Source organism: Melopsittacus undulatus, chromosome 3 (genome assembly GCF_012275295.1).
Source record: "Melopsittacus undulatus isolate bMelUnd1 chromosome 3, bMelUnd1.mat.Z, whole genome shotgun sequence".
Lineage (NCBI taxonomy): Eukaryota > Metazoa > Chordata > Aves > Psittaciformes > Psittaculidae > Melopsittacus > Melopsittacus undulatus.
Genome location: NC_047529.1, coordinates 48,174,127 through 48,198,146, shown reverse-complemented (window position 1 = coordinate 48,198,146; position 24,020 = coordinate 48,174,127).

The following is a 24,020-nucleotide window of genomic DNA, read 5'->3' as shown; positions in this document are numbered from 1 at the left end:
AAGATAACCTTTCTGTGCCCATCTTTTTACTAACCCAGATTTTAGTTTTCACAGTTGACAGAAGTCGCTTTGTCTCATCAATGGCATTTTTTGTCTTGCTATCACAAAATTATCTCCCAGCAAATTTCCTTCTCTCTTGATACTGAAGTGGTCTGACCAGGTTTTTCTCTCCCAGAGGGAGTTTTTTTTGGGTAGTCATTTTCCTCAGGAACCACATATTGTCTTCTGCTGTCAAAAATTCAACTGCAATGCTTCCAGAGTAAATGCAACACGGCATGGGGCTTTTAAAATGCATTGTATTAATGTATTTCCTCTTTTTTGATTTGTTTCTAAGATGTAGTGTCACAAATGTAACTCTGAGAAATCAAAGCAGGTAGCTCCAGTGTTTCTGTCAAGACTTGTCTCTGCTCCTAATACTTTAACTAAAAGCCAGTGGCAGTCCCTGTTACATCTGTTTCATGGCTGCTTCCTTAACTCAGTACTTTCTGTGACAAGTGACATGGTCTTTATCAACAAACAACTAATTTGATACAGATACAGGGTTAAATTTATATATGGAATGCATGATATCAGGCTGCATACAGACATATGTTAACAAGTACCAGTAAGAGCCTGAAGTTGTTGTGAATATTTGATATTAATGGTACTGAATGAACAATAGACTTGAACAACATGAATTTCCATGTAATTAGTAGTGGAAGCAGCAGTTGACAGAGAGCTGGAATCCTGAGGATTAAGACACCTAAATATATTTATATACAAAACATAGCATACATACTTAAGTGGTGTAGAAGTTGGATTGACGGAAAGCTGGAATGATGAGCAAGGAGGAGGAGTGGAAGGAAAGCTTCTATATACACAGACGGCATGCCAACTATCTGACGACTTGCTTTTAGAAAGTTTAGAGATATATGTGTATGTGCTTGTACGTGTATGTGCTTGTATATATGTGTGTAGGTTTATAATGTTTTCTACTGTCTGTTCTTGGCTATTAGAAGGATTTGATATAGCTCATTAGAAGGAATCCTGATTTATTCTACACAGACTCAGTATCTAATGTGATACAATTTATTAAAATTAACAATATTGCCAACTCCACCATCACAAGCCCTGCAGTAACTTCTTTGTATGATTCTTGCCAAGTGAGGACAGCATAGTTGTTTTGTCATATTGTATTCCATTCATTCTGCAGTCTGGCATAAACAAGCTCATGTTCAGCTTTATCTCAAGCAGACCACAAATTTGCCCTTTGTTCAACCCAGTGTGTTATGTTTGCAGTTCCTAGAGAACAAATTCTAATTACAGGATGCAAGTCTTCATGGCTGTAGCCTTAAATGGCTGGAATAAGAGACCTTATTCTATTAAAATAGGTTTTTAATTTTCAGATTTAAAGCTATATCAGGTCTCTGACCTAAAAATATGTCTTTATAAAGGTCACTGAATTGCTTAGTGCTGTGCCATAGGACTTTGTGGTGTGTTTTACCTGATACTGCAAGAAGGGTATTGGCACACTGCACAGTGAAAGGGCAACCAAGGGCCTGATCCTTATTCATATGGAGCACCATTAATATGTGAAAGAGCGTGCAGATAAATAGAGAAGGAAATTATGTTTGAAATAAGATGTGTTATGTTAGAACCATTTTCTCCATGAGTACAATTTAAAGTCTTTGCAAATCTTGCTGCCTTTTTCAGAATGTAGAAAAGCAAATCCAAGTTTATTTTAAGCTAGGGTGCTTTTCTTGCTATTTGACAGCTTATCCTTTTTACCATCTGGAATTTGTACCAATTATCTGTGAATATTTCAGTGGCCTTGTTACACTATCAGATGTTGATGTTTTTTTTCTGCACTAACTACAGTCTCTTTGTGGTTGTTGTGATTCTGGTGAGTAAGGGCCATAGAATGAAAGCGAGCCCTTTCTAATGAAAGCTGCCTGTGGAATGCTGTCACAGGGATGACTCTCACATCTGAAACATCTCCAGAACTTGCATGATCCCAGCCAGCACAGTACAGCCCTGATTTCTGTCTGTAGATGCTATCCTGCACAAAAAATAATTTGGGAACTATTTAATCAGTAAATATTCTTTGATGGGTGAGCTGAGTCAGTTGTGCAGCTGACTGTAAAGACCTCCTGTACCCTCATTTTCTTGGCTCACCTTTGTTATTGGTAATATCAGTGAGCCACCCTCTTCCCTTCCCATTTATTCCCTGCCTGTAGGTGCACTTAATGAGGGCAAGGACTCCCTTAATCACTTTGAACCCAAGGAGACCAGTGGAGAAATCAATGGGCATGTGGGACTGTCCTTGCTGAGTAGTTTCCTGGGGAAAGGTTAGTGCTAATAGATATGTTTCCACATTTTTCAAAACAATGACTGAGTTTAAGCATTTTCTGGCCATCAGAAAATGTGGTGATAAAACTTGGCTGCTATGGTCAACGTAGGCAGTAGAACTATCAGCCACACACCAAACTTACTGAGCCTTATGTGGGAGAAAAGAAATGGTGCTGGAGGAAAGATGATGCCTTAGAAAAGTAGGCTTCTTATTTCAGCAAACATTTGAAAATATCTGGAATATGAAGGATTTGGTATTTAATTTGTTTTTTGATGACATCTTGTTTAAAGGTTATGATTCTTTATCCTTTAACAGCTGGTGACAACAAATTACACCAGCCTCCCATGCTGTCATCCCCAGAAGTGTGGTTGTGGTGGTAACACTGGCTGCCTCCCTTTGCAAAGTGAAACCCCTGTTGCTCTGAGGCTCACCTTGATTTTTCACAGGAATAAAAGGACAGCTGGTGCCACAGTTATGGGAATTAAACTCCTGTGAAGGCTGATGACAGCAACTTGGAATTCAGTGGGGTTCTTTTTGGGTGAAAATCAGGAAAAAACTCTTTCAGTGAGTGCTGCTTAGCTTGGCTTGAGCTGCAAAGCACCCTTTGGGGCTGGAGCTTCCCCAGAGTGTCACCACAGATGACATTGGTGTATGGTGAATTCAGGTGGTACAGTCCATCTTGATTTTTTTTAAGGTACATACAAGGAAGAGACACTCATGCATGGCCAACAAAGAGAGCAGGTGTGGATAAAAACAGATCTTGGTGAACAAAGAAAAGAAAGAATATAAAACTTTCTAATGCATTTATTGCAACCTGAAAGTTTTATAAGTCTAATTACAGAATCACAGAATGGTGGAGGTTAGAAGGGATCACCAGTGTTTATTTAGCCCCATCTCCCTGCTGAAACAGGGTCACCTAGAGCACATTGGTCAGGATTGTGTCCAGCAGACATTCTGTTCTGTTTTTTCTTGATATTAAGAGGCAGCATTAAAAACTTCATTCTTACAGCATAATAAAGGAATCCAAAATGTAAAGCACCTCACATAAAGCACTTCTGGTACCTCAGAAAAGCACTGAAGGGTGATTTAATTACATATTTTAAAACTGATTTGCTGTGAATTACCATAATATTCTGAAGACAGTTCTCTTTGGTTGGTTGCTTTTGCAGCTGGAAACTTATGTTCCAGCATTGCTCATTTTTTCTTAAAAAAAAAAAAATGAACTAAATCCTCTTTTTTTTTTTGGCAATGTTTTCTAGTATTTTTTCTATTATTATTATTTATGCAGTTTATTCTAACAGAAAATAAATGGAAAATGTCACACTTTTCCAATAGGGTACTTTGTCATAACAGAACTCTTCTGGGAATCACTTTGAAAAAATGGAGAACAGCAGTGAATTGATTATTTGGTGCAACACCTGGTCTCACAAAATATATGGTTTAGGTTTGAGTCAGGATTTCTGGAATATTTTATCCTCTGATCCTATCTTGCCCCTTCAGAAACTTCCTCACAAATAGTAACCTTAACTAATGTCAGCATACATTGTGTTACTGCTTTGTAGTTTTTTCCACCTGTCAGTAGTCAGAATACTTAAAACGCTTGAGAAATGAAGTGACTGGTGAATTCTAATTTTCATAAACATGTTTCATCTATTTTATTTATTAAATTGTTACATTATTTAAATTAAATACATGGAATGACAGAATGCTTGAGTTTGGAAGGGATCTCTGGAAATCATCTTGTCCAGCCCTCCTGCTCATCTTAGGGGTGACCCCAGAGTCACCTAGAGTAGACTGCCTAGGACCATGCACAGATGGCTTTTGAGTATCCCTAAGGATGGAAGCTCCGCAACCTCTCTCGGCAACCTGTGCCAGTGCTTGGTTAACCTCACTGTGAAAAAGTCCTTCCTGATGTTCAGAGGGAACATCCTGTGTTTCAATTTGTGCCCTTGACTTTGATCTTGTCATTGAACACCCCTGAAAGGCACCACGAAGATGCTGGCTCTTTGTAACCTCCCCTCAGGTATGTATATACATTGCTGAGATCCTTTCCAAGTCATCTTTTCACCAGGCTAAACTGTCCCAGCTCTCTCATTCTTTCCTCTTAGGAAATATGCTCCAGTTTCTTCATAATTTTTGTTGCACTTCACTGGATTCTCTCCAGTAGCTTCATATCCCCCTTGTAGCGGGGAGCCCAACATCGTTATTATTAGTTAATGAAGTTATTAATTAGGGTAACTGTGGTTGAAGGGACCAACCCTCCATATTTTCTAAGAAACATGCATAGCAAAAGCTATTTGAACGCGTGCAGAAACAAAATGTCCGTGTTTTGAGGAGCATTCTACTCACAGAAACACAGCTTGTCTTCGCTGTTGTGTACCATCCAGATAGATCTATTAACACCGTATTTCCCAGTCCTGCACTTTGACTAAATCTGGTCACTGACTAGAAGCCTCCACTGGCCCCAGTCTACATGCATGTAGTTGCAGTAGATTAATAGATTTACTGCATAACATAGAAAAATATTGGTATAATAAATTATATTTTTCTGGCACTGGAGCACCCACACAAATACATTCAGGATAGCCTTTAAGGAACAGTGGGCCCCTAGTCTTTTGGTCTGAAGCTAAGATGAGCAAACATAATAGAGTAAGTAGATGGACTAAGAGCAATGGCAGAAGCACCAGAAAGTGATGACAAGTGCATGGAAAAAGTAATTTCTTGAGGGCATCTGTTCTGGATCTATGTCCTCATTATCCAGGCCTAGGGCTTTTTGACCTGTGTATGGGCTTTGTATCATGTTTGTTGTAAATGCAAGATAAAAACTAACATTTTTTCCCATAAACATTAAAGCTCTGCTTCATTATACTTAACATATCCAGATGACAGATGATGAAGAGAGGACTAGAACACTGTGTTTTGTTTGTCCTGGCATTAATGAGCGTTTGAAATGCTGATGTGTTGGCAAATCTATTTTTGTTTTCATATTTTGCATATATATTACTTTATAATGCCTTGTGGGGGAATAGGAATTTAACATCTAAGTATTTTAATATTCAACAAATAGTGATACATACAAAATAGAAGGAGGAATGGTTTTCCCCTTAAAACATACCAGTGAATGTCAGTTTGGCTTCAAGCAAGCTATTACAATGTTTGTACTAATTCATCCTCTAATTTAGGGTTGATAGATGTTAATTTTTGTCTTCAGGAAATACACAGCTCTTTCCTTGTTCTTTCCATTTACAAGGCCATCTCATCATAGCCCAGAATGATGCACATTGGCAGAAAGGGGTTAGGTTTGGTATCCCTTCACTTTGGCAGTAAAAGATTTCACAAGTGTCTTGAGCCAAATCAGCACAAACTCCAAACAGAAATAAGATGCTTGATTTTAACATGCTGTATGAGAGGTACACAGTGTCCTTAGCTGCTGTGGATGGCCACAGCCTGAAGTCTTTAATCAAGCCTATGTGTCCCTCTGGAAAACACATGCTGGCATAGCCTCATGACATTGATAATAGCAACATAGCAATAATTGGATTACGTTCCACATCCTCATTATGAAGACCAGAATACATAATCACGTAAGTCCCTTCTGTTCTTAAAATATGTCAATTAATTAACTTACTGTTTTACTTAATTTGATTTAGATAAATTATAGAGATATTTCTATATTCTGAGAGTGGGATGGAAGGAGAGAGTCAAGTGAGGAACAGTGGTCTGTCAGCTAGTGTTGTGCTAAGGGTTTTTTCCCTTAGCATGTAATTGTGACATCTTCTTCACTGGGCTTTGAGATCCACTGAAGTTAACTGACTTTCACTGAATCTGAAGGGCACTCCTGTCCTAGTGACCAGTCATACAAGGTTTTTCCTGAGCACAACAGCATTCAATAAGATATTTGCTGGCATGAGATCAGCCAGAGTAGCCCATCACTATACAGCTCCTCAAGGCCAGAGTGCAAACTATGAATCCAGAGTTACAAATAATGCAAGATGAAGCCACTATATAGAGCCACTATAAAGTGTGCCAGAAAGCAAGGTTTCCATCTAGCTCTGTGACTACTGCAAAGAGCAATGCATATATAGATAGATCTCTTTCAGATAAATGATATGCATGAATGTGTTTCACAGGTTACAAAAGATTTTTTTTAGCATACAAGGAATGTTCTTAGCTTGCAAGTATTTAAAACACAATACCCACTGAGGTCCTCCTAGATAAACTTGTTTTGCTTCTCGCTCATTCTCTCTTACATTGGAGCAATGATTTATCATGCAGCCTGCTTGCCTTCCTCATTAAAGAGATTTTAGTTTAACTCATTGTTACCCTCATAATACCTCTTCATTCATGTAATCCCTTCCTAGAAAGCTGAAACTCTGTGATAACATTTACTGACAATGTTGCAACATTTTTTTCCCTCTAAGTTGATTTAAATCAACGCAGTTCAATTAATTACTTTCTTGATCATCTGTCAGTTGTACAAAGCTGATATCCTAGTTTTGCAATAGGGTCTATAACGCTGTTTACTGTCTTGGCACAAGGGTTACTGGATGAAATGTTGTGGCCTGCACCCTGTGCAAGGAGAATCTCGCTTTCACTAAAAAAGCCAGTCTGTTCCAGCTACTGACTCTCATGCCTTAGATCTGTGCTCTGGACTTTTTGCCTAAACTGCTAGATGCAAATGTAGAAGCACTCTCACTTCAATAGTTGTAGAAGCCTCCAGTTTTCACATGGAGTATTTTGGTAAACTGGAACCTGCTTTGACACTTACTTTGGCAGGTGGTTGGAGTACGAGATTATTCATTTGAAAGTAGACTTGCCTTTAAAATCTGATTATTTGAGTGGAATGTAAAGAGAAGCAAAGCTCAAGATGGATGAAATACAACAGCTCCAAGATGGAGGTTTGGTGGTTGTGCATACAATACAGTGACTTCTTCTTCCCCACATCCTACCCCACAAGGTATGTTTATATGACTCTTTCCCTTTAGGACTTCTTTCAACAAAATCCAAATTAAAATGAACAATTCAAGGATAACTTCAGAATATTTGTTTCTGTTTATACCTTCTACGGGGTTCCTCTAGCTCATAGGAAGTTCATTTGAATAAGAAAACAAAGCTTTCTGAACAATTTTGTAATAGTTTTTACTGTTAAAATTATTTCCACATGATACTTTTCACCAGATCTTTTAAAAAATCAATAATATTTTAATTTCCCTGCATCTCAGCCTGGCAACTCCCAGCTGTGTGTACTTTTCACTGAGATCAATAAAATGAATTTGATTCGGAGGCATTTCCCTCTTTCTCTCTTACTTTCTTTTTCAATTCTTAACTTTTTAAGATTTCTTCCACTTTTGTAAAGTCTTAGCAGAAGAAAGAGAAAAATTAAAGATGTGATTAATTGTCATTTTAGCACTCTTGAAACTGATGCTCAAGCTTGAGAAAGTTTTCAGAAGCTCAGAGAAACTGGAAAAATAAGAGTGAAATTACAAAACTGTAGGCATTTGGTGATAAAGAAAACAGGAAAAGAATAAACAGACACCTCCTTCCCAGCTTTGTGTTACGTTTCCAAGACTTAATACTGAACGAAAACAAAAATATGAAGTTAAATGAATCGGAACTGTTGGTCTCTTTTTAAAATATTACTGCTAAAAACACCTGATGAATATCAAAATGGCCCCAAATCCACCTAAATCACTCCTGATGTGGGAGTTTGCTTACAATTCGCATATGTTACTTGCAGACATGATTATGGCCAGATGTTTGTCCGCCCTTTGCAAAATATCGTGTGCATCCTGAGGGAAGCACCTTTTCAGACTCTGGCATTTGGTGCATCGCATATCTGGAAATGCAGTAATGAAGGGAGACGTTCAGATGTGAGCAATCATGACAGCCTTTTGGTTAGGGTAGGCAAACAGCTATAGAAAAAAATGCATATGCATTTACATTAGACCATAATTAAAAAGACAGAAAATAGTTCTGAGGCTTCAGACCAAACTCATCTGACTTAAAGGTATTTCCCCAGATTTTCAGGGGAGAAATGAGTTTGACTTCCTGGGGTGGACTGAGGAACCAGACTGAACCAGTCTCCTAGTTAAGGGCTCACTTTGAAGTCTAATAAATCTACACTTGACTGTAAGGCAGAACAAAAGTGAGCAGCAGCCACATACCAAAGTGCTTCTGGCTGGCCATTCAAGAGGAGCCTCAGCAGAGGAGACAGGAGTGACACTGTGGTCACCCAGCACAGTGCAGCTCATATCCTCTTCTGGGAAGACTTCTGATGACAGAAAGCTCTATAAGTTAGCAAGCCAGGGCATAGAACAAGTATTTAAAAATACCTAGATGACTTCAGATTAGAAATGAGTTGTAGGAATGCAGCTGAGCAGTCAAATGCCCTTAAGTATGTGATGGATTTTGTGCCACTTTAAGTTGGGACTGCACTCTGTAGAGGTGTAGGAGAAATTACCCAAGAACTCCAGATCCTGGTGCTTCAAGTTGCTGTGCCATGTAAGCACAAAATAACCTAAGCAGATCTGAGCACAGGAACTGATGTTTTATTTAAGAATGAGCACAATTTTGGTGAAAAGGGACTTTGTTTTATTGCTTTGGCTTTGAGCTCTCTCTCCAGTACTCACTGTATTTGACCAGTCAGAAGCTATTCAAGGTTAATAACTCACTCTTGACCTGCTGTATGTATTCATGGTTTCTTCCACCCTCATGTTTTCTTCATAATGCTCTGCCCTGCAGAAGAGCAGTGGTATAGTGCTGCTGGTGATACTCTGAGTGAGATTAGATATGAAGGAGCTGTTAAAAACCTCCTCTTTCACTTTGTGTCTGTATTATCACAACAGCTCTGCAGAAGATGTAAAATCTGGCAGGTAAATGAGGAGAACTAATGCAGTACTTGGACAGGATGGAGTCCAGGAACAGAGAAACTTATAAGCTCCTTGTTTTGTGATGAACTATAAGGTGGTGAGAAAGTCTGCTGTGTTTGAAAAGATTTGAAGGACTGAGAGTAAACATCGTTGTTTCATACACTTCTCCCTATACTTGCTAAAGAGAAAAGAAAGAAAAAAAAACAGGTGTTTGGATTAGTCTTACTGTTTACTTGAATAAATCCCTGACAAAGTGCAAAGCATTTCTGAGAAACCTGAAAAGGGCAGAATGGCAATTTTAGAAACAAAATTGCAGAAAAAGGTAATATAAAAGTAATGCACAATATGGTAATAGTGTGCTAAGTAAGTTATTAGACTGTACGATTTTGGAGAAAACTTGATGTATTCTCAGGTCTGTTCAGTTTAAAAAGAAGCACAAAGGTTCTGTAAAGAGCGTTAATGAGTTGCATGTATTACCTTCTACCTGAAATGGGAATGCTAACCATTTACAAAGAGACTTTTTGTGAGACTGATTTATTTAAAAGAGCTCTTTGAAGAGGGCTGACTTAGAATTTGATTTAGGGTGAGCAACCAGGACAATTGCCTCCAAAGGCAGCAAAGGAGCTTTGCAAGGTTTAAATGAAGAATATAAAAAGCTGAAGTGCATGACTGAAGAGACATAATTTAACTTCTGCATACAGACCCTACAAGCCTAATGTCAGTTGTGAGCAACCTCACAGCATTTCTTCTGTTCTGGGGGGGGGGGGGGGGGGGGGTGTTGTTTGTTCGTTTATTTTGTTGGGTTTTTTGTTGGTGGTGTTTTTGTTGTTGTTGTTGTTTTAGTTTCATAATAGTCATTAAAAATAAAGAACATCTCATGAGTAAAACTTTCATCAGGAAGAAGAGACCATGAAAAACCTGAAGTTGATGCATGTCATGGAGAGAACTAACCCTGAAAAACGAGCTGAGGCTAGCAATATAAAATTAATCACATGGCATTGGTTCACATACCAAAGCCTTTGGGTCAAATGATTTCAGGGTCCTGACAAGGTGACACAGGAAGCCCAATGGAAGAGTAGTGGAGGAATTATCACCAAAACTTTAGGGTAAAATTAAAGGGTAGAACTAAAGGCATGGATGCTCTCCTGAAGCAAAACACTGTGCCTGAATCCTTGGAGCTCTTGTAAGCAAACGTATGTCATGGTGGCAGTGGCTGGGGTAGGAAAAATACCTCCACTTTGCCTGTCTTCAACCTAAGCACTTTTCTTTGTTTAGGTAAGCATTGGAATTAGGTGAGTGTGGGCTATTAAAACGTTTGTATTTGCCTCATTTATCATCTTCCAGATGCAGCTTAGAGCTCAGAAGTTGATGTTCCGGTTGTTCCTCCCTTTGGTCACCTTTGTGCTGGTGGTAGTCACACCAGATGGAAGCTCTTCCCAGAAATCCTGTGCCAGTCCTGATCACACCCACTTTTACAGGGTGATGTACACCATGTACATGCATACAGCTCTGCCCTTGTTATAATCTTGCTTGTTATAATCATGTTGTCTATAAATAAAATTCTTCTTATGCATTGGAATAAAGATGCATTTCATATATATAAATGTTTACTCAATCCTGCTCTTCATTCCTTAAAGCCATAATATTAGACACTGAAATTGTTCCTTTCATAACCAGACTGATAAGACAAAGAGAATTATGACATTAATAGCCAAAGCACAAGGCTCAAATCGAACATCTTCAATAAATTTATCCTTATTGATGAAAAGAAATTCAAAATTGCTCACAGTTTTTCTGGAGACTGCATCACGAATTTTAGATTTAGGTGTTCTGTGGTTCTTTTGTACTTCAAACAGTATATCTCCAAACAAAAAGCTTTGAAATGCAATTTAACTACTGGCCATTTCTCTCACATTACAAGCCATCTACAACTCCGAGTGCTCAAACAAAGCTTGCTTTGGTTACTTCTTACACTATGGTGGATCTCAGTTGAAGTTTTCATTGTATTCCTTCAGGTCAGCTATACTGAAAATGAGGGTCCAGATTCCCCTCCTTGGCAGAGGATTTAGTGCTCTGGAGTAGTGGGAAGGTATCAGCTGAGGGGGGAGCAGAGTGAGGACACTGCCCTGAGGGAAGGGCTCAGGTGCTCGATGAACCACCTCCACACTGCAAACTGAATAGAACTGAGATGTGATGGTCTGTACAGATCACCTGTCTCTATTTAATTTAGGGTTACAGTTGCTTTGTCACACCACAGAAAATTTCCTGACCAACTTGACCTCATTTCTTCCCTACTATTCCAGGTCCCCTTCCCTCTGACACCCCGATGCACTTGGCAATTTGCTGTTCTGAATAGCAGTTGAGGCTTTGCAAACACAACCTGATTGAACCCCAGGGAGAAAGCCATTGGATATTTTGGTGATATGTTAGCTTTAAACTTTCCAGCAGGTATTTAACAATGACTGCAGAACTAATGTTAACTTTTTAAACCTTCTGCAGGCAATGCTGGCTAAGAAAATGTACTGAAAAGCTAGAAAAAGATGCTGCACTCCCAAGTAACTGCAATGCCCCTGAACTAGCATATGTGTTGAAAGCAGAACTGAGCTCTGCTTATTCCTGAGATAGCCATCCATGCTGAAGTATTAAGTTCCACAGATGGGTAGAAGTAAAATGGAAGCTTGCAAAATGAGATTTCAAATACATAAACAGGTTTTTGTCGATGCTAACCTAATAAAGGAGGTAATTCTCTAAACATATTGTTCCCATTTTGTTTCTAATTACAGTGAACTACAAGGTTAGTTCTGCTCTTTAGGTGCACTTTAATTACTCTCTCAATGTTGACTTTCTGCATTATGATTCCTTTAACACACCATAGGAAATAGACATTTAATTAACCAGATGTCACTCAATAAATCTCAACTTCTACTCTTTGAATTAGAAAAGCCAATGTTAACAGGTACAAAAGGACCAGAATTTTAGACTTAATTTGCTTTTTATGGTTTTTTAGGTCTTTGTTGTAGTAAAGAAAATGTCTGTAATGAATAAAAATTAAACTGATGTTTGTAAGCATTTAATTTAATGAAAAATAGCTCCACAAAGTAAAAACAAGATTCTAATGTTATGTGAGTGTTGATGTTTTATAACAACAGGAAAAGCAATTGACAATGGTTAGGTTAGCAGTGTGGTATGGCTACAGCCTGATGTGTTAGCTCGCTTGTACTTCACTTCATCTTTTATATACTCATCTAGTATCTTTAGCTTGTGGGGATTGGTTTTTTTTTTGCATGTAGCTCTATAATCTCATAGATCCTGATCATGCCATCATGGTACTCCAGAATCATTAGCTGTAATAGAAATACACAACAGGACATTTAGCAAAGGCAGACTGAGACAGGTGCCCAGCGTGACAGCTAAAAGCATCTCTGGTTGAGGAGGAGGAGGGCAGAGTTTGACCTCCTGAACTCTGCTGACCCTCCCAGCATACCTATATAGAGACCTGGTTTGTGACACACTGCAACCATCATGAAACTGATGTACTGCATCCAGTGTACCCGTTAATCCTCTGCTTAGAGGTTTCCAAACATTTTCAGCAGTCTTAAGGTCAAATGAACACAGCCACATACTCAGGTTGGTGGCAGCTTGAAATGTTTAAGTGTTTCAATAGCTGGATGATCTCTTCAGATTTATTACTGTGGTATATCTAGAAAAGTTGCTGGGGCTCTCCACAGTAACTTGCAGCAGTAAAGTCCCCTTCCTTGACCTTCTTTCCTTAGGCCCAATGTCTTGTCAGAGACTTCCTCACATCTGACCTCAACCATAGTCCCATTTCTTAAGTATTCTTGTTTTGGATTATAGGAACCTCTCTTCCACGGCCACACCATTCTTCCTTTCTCCATTCTCCCTGTGTCGGCAGTACTTTTAGCCTTCCTTTGCAACGTCACTGAATACGGCCAGAGTCCCATAAAAGAATACAACAGGGCATGTTCTTCCATTAATAATTGCAGTGCAAAGCTCCTATTAAAATTAATGGGCGCTCCACGTGCATTGGAGTGTAAAAATAACCCCCTTATTCTCACATACTATTTCAGTCTCTTCATTCTTTCTAACCAATATTTCCACTTCCATTATACCTAATGAATGCTGTGGGAATGCAGTCATCCAGCCCCTGGAGCTTAGTGGCATTAAAGTTGTCCCTCAGTCTAAGATGTGGCAGATTGTGGACACCCAGAAGAGTTTCTTCTACAAAATGGAACCAGGCACATGTTCTGCAGCTCAGACCTTGTTTTAGCATTTTCCAAGACTGATAATGTATGATAATAATACTGAATCTTTTTTGAAACCAACCCAAATGCGAAGGTAGTGACATCAGGGAATATGCTATTCCTGAAAGGTAACTGTCAAGGATTAATTGCTTTGCCAGTCTTTGACTCTTTTGACGTCCAGCCTACTTTTTGGCAGAACAAGGACAGCTTTTTAAGGTTGGTCTCACACTGCAAGGTACTTTTCTGCTAATCTGTTAAACCAACTGTCAGTTATCTTCTTGCACCTGCAGAAGAGATTTTTTTTGCATGAGTTCTCTATGCCCTGCTTAGAAATAGCAGCATCCATACATTTTGGAGAGAATACAATTCCATCCAAGTGACCTAAGCAAGGAAATAAGAAGCAAAAGAAAGTTAATCTTGCATGTGGGTCTTTAAAGCTAGCGAATTTGATAAAACTCTCCAAAACTGGTGAGAAAATATTGCTCAGAAAGTGTGATCAAAATCTGGTTGTCCTCAATACATTTCACATGGCATCTACAGCCTTAACACAGTCCACTTATAAGACAAATCCCCATGCTTCAAAAACTCTTTAAAAAAGAGTTGGTCTCATTCAAGAAAGCATGTTAGGAACACTCCAATGCCTCTGCATTTGCTAGCATGGAAGACACGGAGCTTCTCATGTGATCTCCTATGCTCTGAGTTTTCCAAAGGGAGCAGCGTCTGGAGCAACAGCTTGGTGAGAGCTGCAGTCTGGAGACCCTGCTGCAGAGCTGGGAGGTTGTGGTTGCTGGTGCACGGAGAGCTAATGCAGTGTGACACTTATGCTGGCTGCCAATGAAACACTGGAAGATGGAAAAGAGAGAAAGGAATCACAGGAGCACTGTTGGAGCTGTTTTCTGGCCTCATGCAGAAGGATGAATTCCCCTATGCTATGCAGATGAGGAATGCATAGCTAGAGCACATGGCATGATTCCCTGCACATTCCCAGGAACTTGTCCATGCAGGGGATGCGATGGATTGGCTAGGGACAATGGACCAAAATGAGGTAGGATGAATGTTTGAATTCCCAACCCCCTTCTCAACAATGTAACCCAATAATTGGCAGGAGGTCTCCTTGTGGGACTTCAGGACAGTCCTGAAGATCCCTCAGGCAGGCCCCTCCATGCCTAGATCAGTGGGGAACCTGAGTGCCCAAACCTGTGCTCTGGTAGGTGGAGCTTGCCTCTGAAGATTACACTGAAACTTCAGTTTCTTTTCAGCATAAAAAAAAAAAATTCCTCCTAACTAATCAGAATTCCTTGTTAATTTTCAGATTAGCATTACCATGTCTGGGCTGGAATTTCCTACCCAAACCATGATTCTTACTTCCACCTGTGCTTAAACTCTCCTAAAGGAAATAACTCTTTAGTTGCTTAATTGAGCTCAGAGTTTGGGAAGGCATTACCCATTCAGAAAGCCTCCAGTGATTTCCCATTTGTACTAAATCGACCAGGTGACTCATCAGAACCTTTTTAAGATAAAAAATTCCCATAGTGGTACTACAGTAATAGCTTCAGCCAATTAAAGTGAACAGTGTCAAGCAAAATAGCCACACAGTGAGGAAATTGCATTCTCCAAAATAATGTTTTTTGGGGAACCACACAATACCCTCTTTCTATAAGAATCCATCTTATGGCTATGCCTTTACTTGCTTCTTGAGTGCTGGACTTTTAGTAGGGGTTCCCATCTGGTTGCTCATGCTGCTGTACCACAATAATATATTCCTCCTGTGCCATGTCAGTATATGTGATGTCTGTTATAATTACTCTGTTTACTTTTCTCACTGAAATCTAATAATTCTATCTGCAAAACCAGATTCTTATGTGGCCGGGCTTTTGTAGCATTCTTTTTACCAGCAAATTTCCTACTTCAAAATGGTACCTCCACTTTTCAAAAGTGTTCTGTCGCATTCCAGAGAAAAGGAAAGTGAACTAAATGGCCACCCCAAAGGAACAAACAACAGCCACTGATCCTGGAACAAACACAGGGAAAAAAGAGATTTGTGGTTACCCGCTCCTGTGCTTCTCTGGTAAGCAGCAATTATCCAAGCCCCAAGAAGGTTTCTGAGTAATATTTTCTTCCTTGTGAATATTCAGTTGAGTCACTGGCCGGATGGAGACCTGCACTTCCTCAACTAACAAAAAATAGCTCTGCCCATTATCATAAAATGGTTTATACATTTCAAAACAAAAAACAAGGACTAGTGAATCCAAAGAAGAAAGCTATCTTCACTGAACTTGGGAACTGTGCTAAATTTGTGCCTGATAAATGGGAGTGTGGAGCCAGAAATTAAGAAATGCAGTGTTGTATTTGGCTTGTGTGGCGAGGTTGTTTAGTGGGGGAGCTACAAGGGTGGCTGCTTTGAGAAGCTGCTGGAAGCTTCCCTTATGTCCAATAGAGCCTATGCCAGCTGGATCCAAGGTGGACTTGCTGCTGGTCAAGGCTGAGCCCATCAACAACATTGGTAGTGTCTCTGGGATAACATAGTTAAGAACTCAAGGGAGGGGAAGGATGGCCGGGGGGTGAGGAGAATGTGGGTAACAGCAGCTGGAAGAGAGGAGTGAGAATATGTGAGAGAAGCAGCTCTGAAGACAAGCAGGGTCAAGGCAGAAGGAGGGAAGAGGTGCTCCATGCACCAGATCAGAGATTCCCCTGCAGCCCCTGTCACAGACCATGGTGAGACAGGCTTTCTCCTGCAGCCCATGGAGGACCCCATGCTGGAGCAGGAGAAGAGTATGAGGAAGAAGGTGCAGCAGAGACAGCATATGATGAACTGAGCACAACCCATATTTCCTCTCCCCCCTTGTGCCACTCTAGGGGAGAAAATGGATGAACTGGGAGTGAATTTGAGCCTGGGAAAATGAAAGGAGTGGGAGAAAGGTAGTTTATGAAATGAGACTTCCATTCCTTTTCTTTGCCAAGTGCCAAATCTCCTCTGCTTTTGCTGGCTATTTCAACAGGTGTATCTGACCAGCCAAGTACCTTTTTCAACACTGCAGTGCACCTTATGACTAGGGTGTTAAACCACAGGTTTTACATGTTCTAGGTTTGACACGTGCTCAGCTGGGCTCAGAAGGAATTACAGGCTGAGTCCTGGGCTTGTCTTCCTCCAGCAGTGAGTCTTCCTCTGGCAAGAGAAACTGTCCAATATGGAGATGGGTTTATCTGTCTTTGATGTTGATTTTTCTGCTCTTTTATTTTGGGGGGTTGGATTTTTTTTTCTTGTTTTTTTTTTTTGTTTGTTTTGTTTGTTTGTTTTGTTTTGCTTCATCTTCAAAGAAACAGAACATGTCACAAATGACATTAATAACAGCAGCTTCTGTTCATCTCAGCTGTTTCCCATTATCTCCAAAGAAACCTTGCCCACCCCCCCCCCCCCCCCCCATCTTTGATGCTGCATAGAAGACCAGCAGTTTTGGTCTTTAAGTCTTCTCTGGTTTTGGGGTAGGGATTTGTTTTGTTGGGGCTTTTTTAATGTTTTGGATTTCGTTTGTTTGGGTTTTTTTTTCTTTTTTTTTGTTTTGCCTTTTTAACCCCCCACCCCCCATCTCCATGAGGCTCATGGCAGACTTCATGAATGAGGATGTAATCTCGTGTGAAACATGTATGGTATTTTGATTGCTGCCTTGTAATCAATCAGTTCTTTTCCAGTGGCCTCTCCTAATCATATACTTAGACTGAGTTTGAAGAGCACATCTTTGCCCCAATATACACTGAACTAGTAAAAGATTTACTTATATGCAATTTCATTAAAATTAAATAACATTGTCTTGTGCTGTTTTGTGCTTGTTTAACATGGATCTAGTGCTGTTGTGTATTTGAAATAGCTTTCCAAGTTGTACGGGCAGGTGCAGGAGATGGGAATTTGCCAAGAAGTGCTGTCACTCACCTTTTTCACCAAGACCATCTGTAGAAACATCAGCAGTAGTAGGACTGCACCCTTCTGTGTTCCTGAATGACCGTGGCAGTCGTTTTCACATTCAAGTTATTAATTATCAGTTGCCATTTCAGTCATGCTGAGTAGGAAGCTGCAGCTGTAATTACTGGCAAATTTTAATTAACAAGTTAAGTACTTCTTATTAACAGCTGTTTGAGAAATAAGCCAAGAGTATTTAATGTATCCCTTGGATCTATAAAATATTACTTACTTACATTCTCTGTTTTATTGTGAATCACACTTATGCGCATGTCTGCAACTCTGTATCTCCATAAAATGTGTAAGATCTTATTATAGATATTGGCATTAAGAGTAGGATTTGGTTCATATGTTTTGTTCATACGAATCACTCTTTAGTTATTTTCCTTATTGAACTCCTATGTATTAGTACTGGAACCTTAGGAACGGTTTGATCTAAAAGAAATAAATGAAGACTTGAGAGGAGAGTAAATAGAGGAATAAAGCAGTGTTTTAGCATAGAAATATGCCATTTGTCACTGAGGAATTAATGTAGTTTAACTTTATTGCTAATTATGCTATTTATACATTCTAAAAAAAGTATTATGCTACACATAATTATTAGGTTGTATTTTTCTCTTACAAAGAGTATATGGTGGTCTTTTACATGTTTGGTGTATCAGCATGGTCCAGTAACCATTTCCAATAGGAATGGTAGATGCACCCACCTGGTCTGGAGGTGACAGAGTAGATACAGGACATGTTATGCCATAGGTGATCAAGAATTGGAAAATGGCACACTGAATTTGGTAGTAAAAATATAGGTTCACTTTCCATGTAAGAGTCTATTTCCTAGTGATTATTTTTATTAATAATCTTACTTTAAGTATTTTCCAAAGCTATACTGAGGATTTTATGTACCTAAAAAAACAACTGGCAAAGCCATTGGAATACCCACAGTCTACTTTTCCTTTGTTAATGGACATTTGAGAAGTTATTAAAGTTATTGTATGGCTCATTTCACTGTTCAAGAAAACTTGATGAGTAACTAAAATGCATGCATTATTCATTTGAACACCAAGTTATTTAAAATGTCTGGCTGAGAAATACCTGTGTAACTTCCATGTGTGGTATATGATTCAGAACACCTCAATCTCCCCTTTACTCACCCAAGAACTACTTTCTCTTTTAGTTGAAAACACATGAATGTTTTCAATGGAAATCAAATTCTGGAAAGCCCTGTCTTCCCATGTTTCACAGAGATGGGAAAAAGTTACTCTCATTACCCACCAAAATGATGATTACGGCTTCAAGTAAGTCTCAAGTGAGATTCATGACACCTGCCATAGGTAAAGCTATCTTGCTTGAGGTATCTATAGCTTTCCTAATCTCTGCAGAGAATGACCAGGAGTATACAAGGTGCAGGGAGCAGAAGAGGTTGGTTAGTGGTCTGGTTAGTTTAGTGAGGGCAGTGAGATTGGTACTTAAGGTCATGCTTTTTGCCAGCAGAGGGAAAAAATACATGACATCGGCTTGTCTTTGAAGATAGTTCATGACATACAAGAAGGCAAATCGTGTTTGTTGTCTGCTGCAGCAGTTGGTGGCACTCTGAGGTACAACATTTAGAGGGACGGTGATCACTGGGGTGAGCAAAAAGTATCCTCACTCTCATTATACATTATGTAAGATGTTTGCATCCAGGTGCTGAAATTGGACTAGAGTAAAATGGCTTGAATGTTTTTAAGTATTGATATGTGGAAAATAAAAACATGTCATGTCGTTCTTCCAGCCCATATTTTACTGTCTATAAATGCTAATCAACATTTTGGCAGAGCTAATACAGCATACTTAATACTATACTATATTATGGCCTCTCTTTCTGTATTGAAAAAGGTGGCTAAATGGATTTCAAGATGAGTAGGATTGAAAGAAAGGAGAAACTGTTATTCTTGCAAGATGGAATTGGTAAGAACCCTGCTGAGTCCTGTGTTCACCAAGTGTCCTGTACAGAAGATCCGACTTTTCAGACTGGTGCTTCAGTCTTCTCAGTCTCTTCCTCTTCTGCTCCTGCCAAGATTCTTGATTCTCCTCACATCTGTGCAATTATGAATACAAAACAGCCTGTTGCTTCTCTGTGAAAACGGAATAGTCCTTCCTGTGCTGGTAAGACCCTAACTTGGCTCCAAACCCCATGACAGCAGGCTAGTCAATAGTATCCATTATTTTTATATCCATGCCTTAGGGACATTCTTTGTCTTGAACAGGACATTTTTCTGATGATCTGGGTAGAAGTTACGCTAACTGTGAACAAGTTTAGACAAGTGTCATCCTCTCAATTCAGTAAACCAAATCAGCCTGTAGGCAGTCACCTACTGTGTGGAAATATTGTTTACAGTTCCTCTTTATGAACCAATATTCCATTGTTTGATACATTACTAATTGCATGACCTGGAAAATACTATAGGACCAATTGTGTTCAACAGGTGATGCTTGTCTGTTTTTATCAGTATCACAATTAAGGGTGAACAGATGTTTCCAACTAAAATAAAAATAGAGTGAGAACATTGCCCTCTTCTCAGATGAAGCCAGCCTTGAGTTTAAGAAGATTTAGTCAACTTTTTCTCATCCATTTTGCTATTTAGTTTTTTTCTACATGCCCTCATTATGGGCAAGAAATGCAAGTAAAAACATTACGATTCTAAAGTGATATAAGGAAAGTCTTTGTAGCCTGGACATGAAAGTATTTAAAAGCAAATGTGAAAAGGGAACTTGTTTCTTCAAGATGTAAACTGGGTTAGATAGTTGGCTGGTGGATATAGAGACCCTCTACTATTCAATGGACACCACCCTAGGTTTTGGCTCCTTTTGCATAGTTTTTATTTACTCTTTTAAAATTCTTGCCTCTGTTGCTCTTTCCAGGGCTTCATTGTACTTGCAGATACCATTCAAATACTGATTTTCAGAACTGGATAGCTTGTTTGCATAGTCCCAGCCCACCCCAAGCTGGGTGTAACTGCATTCATGGCCCCAGCTCACATCTGTACTTTCCTGCTTTAGTCCTGTATTCTTTCAGCTCAGTGTATGGTTTGTAGTTTTTTATCTTGCTGCTTTAAGCAATGTACTTTTTTTCCTAGATAGATTTCATTTGGTTAATACTTACGCTCTTATATTTCTGATCCTCTTTATATTGTCATCTTAGAGTTGCATGGTTTTGCCAGCCTCCTATCGCAGCACCACCTATACAAGTAGTGCATTTTCTGAATCACCAGCAAAAATCCCTTACAAGGCATTAGTAATATTTACAGAAGTGTCCGAGTGAGTAGGAAATTAAACTGACTTTCTCCTTTGTCAGAGTTAGCTCTGACAAAGATTTGAAATGTGATTATTATGCCGATGGATTTGAAAGTGTCTCTTGAGATTTTCTTCAGTTTTGCTCCCTAAATGGGATCAAAATCTAGACTTTTAAAAGACTTGTGCTTTCTTGGAAATATTGTCTTACTCTACTGTAATTTTTTCTGTATCTTACCACACAACTCCTGATACTTAATCAGGAAAAATATTTGTTATCCCTTGTTACAATTTTTCATCTCTTTGCAAACCATTTGTTCATCTTCTATCTAATCCTGATGTAATCTTTTTATAGATTTCATACCATTTTTTTCACATGCTTTACAAAATCAAAATAACCCATCTACCTTAATCTTATTTTCCATTTATTTTCATAATTCCACCAAGTACAATAGTAATATTTCTGGCATGATATATTCCTTAGAAATTCACTCAATTTTTTATCACAAATCACATTATCTTCAATATAACTACCTGTGTATTAAACTTGAAATGCAGATCTTGATCATAACTTCTGAATTAACCTAGTGGATAAATAAGTTTTCAGATTGGAAAAATCTGCACTTTGTATGCATGTATGCACCAGATGCTATTATTTTGGCAATAATATTTTGAGCCTGCTAAAATGATGATAAATAGTTTTTTCCTCATAATCTCTCATCGAGGTTTTGCACAACATTTTTCGAAAGCTGCAGCAGAAAAACACAACCAAACAGTGAAGATATGCCAAGTAGGAGACGCAAATCAAAGGTTAGTTTCTACTGGATGGGAATCCACTCTGCCTTTACTATATAGTGCTCTTGTACCGAGTCAGAAGGATTAAAAAGTTTGGCACTCGTAAGGAAAGGATAACTAACACAGAGTATTCCAGCCTGGGAAGGGACAGGAGACAGAACAAGAGCCTCTGGGTCTGCATCTGCTGCCTGTCTCTCCTTATGCTCAAAAAAGAGCAGACACCTTTAACAAGGGGAAGATGGAAGATGAAACTTGAAGTGGCCAATTTTTCATGGCATACCCTACAGGTTTCTTTTATTTCCTCATCCCTTTTTGTTTGTGTTCTTGTTTTTCTTTAGTAATTGTTTCCAACATTCCAGCTAAATGTCTAAGATTTTCCCCTGGCAGAATAAACTCATTATTTTGCATCTTTCAACATCATTTGCAAGTAAAGTGTTGTGTGTGCAATCTGAGAAGCACAATCTTCAGACGTTGACTGATCAGACAATGTCAACTGAGGAACTTCTGGAGCACTCTGGTGCAAACTGCAGCCATTTTCTGGAGCAGGGCATATCTTTGACACCCTTCACCAAAGGCAGGGTGCTAGAACCCAGCTGGGAAGCTTTAACTATTTGTGCTTTGGCAAAGAGGGTAACGAATATGAAAGTTCATGCCTCAACTACAAAGCTATTGTCTCAGGGCTGGTTAAGGGTTTGCATGAGTCAATAATAGGTCTGGAGCTTTTAAATGGAACTGTGCAACTATACAGATCTGCAAAACAGCCCGTATGAGCCAGGTATTCAGTTGATCTGCAGTAAGGAAGGGAGGACAAGCATGTACATTGGTTCAGTTCACTTTCAGCACAACAGAAACCGTGAATTCTGTTTTTCCAGGTCACTCTCTAAATATACACACTCCCCCTGTAATTCTCATGTGCATTCCCTGGAGGTTGTCTTCAAGCTACCCTCTCACTCAGTGACAGAGCAGCAATAAGGGCTATGTTCTTCAGTAATGTAAATTAAAATACATCTCTTTATCCCTGTGGACTCCTAACCCAGATCCCATATCCTGCTTCCTCTACTGCCTCTAAGTTTCCACCACAGCCCCCAGGATGCAGCCAGGGACATGCTTTTTATAAAGTTTCTGAAGGTCTTCTGAGTTGCTAGTCATGCACCTGCTAATGTGGCATGGCACACAAAATGAAATAGCATAAATTCTTCAGTTTGAAATCAGTGCTGTTAGTGCTTGTGTCATGACAGTCATACTGCCTTAAGAATTTCATATACTACACCTTTACTAGGTCTCTCTTAGGTGTATTGAGCTAAGTCTTTCTGGCCCCCATTGTAAAAGATCCAAAATTGATAATAAATATATGAGATTTTTTAGTGGAAGCAGAGATGCATGCTAAATTACTAACAGTAGGTGTGAACATGGGCTAAAATGTGCATCCAACACTTAATGAATAGCTGATGCTTACCACACAGTCAAACATATTTTGGAAAATTGAGTTCTGTGGTCATGGACAATTAAAGATTAAGCTATCTTTGAGAAAGCCACAGAGCTGCTTCTGCAGCTGTGTAACACAAGTGGGAAAGTGTGAGGTCTTTGGAGGACTCTGCAACACAGGCCGTGCTGGTGAAGAGCCATCTGTACCGCATGGGTCAACCTGCCTCAGATTTACCTTGGGCTTGGGGCATATCTGGGAATATTTTTAGTGTTCACACTGCTCATATTCAAGTGACTGGGACAAAGAGAGTTCTCTCTTTTCTTAAACTGTGTATTGCAAATAAAAGCTGCAGTAAACCATCTTCAGTAAGAGGTCCTGTTTTGCTCTAATTTCTTGAGTTTTTGCTTCACAAGTATTCCCTGATTGTGGGATGAATGGCAAAAGGTTGTGACTACAGCTGACAAAACTCATATGCAAGGTAGCATTAGAGTGCCTGGCTTGGCTGGGGATATCAGCTGGGTAGCCATGGCATATGGGACTCACTGTGGGTGTCCCATCCCACTCTTCACTCATGGTGTACTGCAGGCTTTGCACGAGCCTGGGCAGTTGCAGTGTTGTGGGTGTTCAGGACAGATCTCTGCATCCTTGTCCTGTTGCAGGCATAGACTCAATGTGCTCTGAGAGACTGGGAACTGGCTAGTGGGACATCTGTTTCAGCAACAGAGGGAGAGAATTTATGTGCAGGGTGAGGGCAGTCCTTAAATAAAATGTACTAGTCCAGGGTAAAACAGCATTATCAATAGAAATTGCAAGGAGTATGAGGAACTGAAAGACTTTGCAAATCCAGAAGTCCAGGCTTTTAAGCTGGAGAGTGTTGGTAGAAAGTGTTCCTTTTTCAAGAAAAAGGAACAAATAGCTTAGTTTTCTTGTTTAACATCACCAGGATAAACTCAAAGGACAGGAAAAAGTATTCCTGCACAGGACCCATAACTACACGATTTCCATGTTTAGGAAAGTAAATGGTAAACTTCCTACCTTCTCCAAACAAAATAGTATCTCCAATTACAATCTGCCCACCCAATTCACTTTGCCTGTAGCATAAGTAAGATTTAAAATA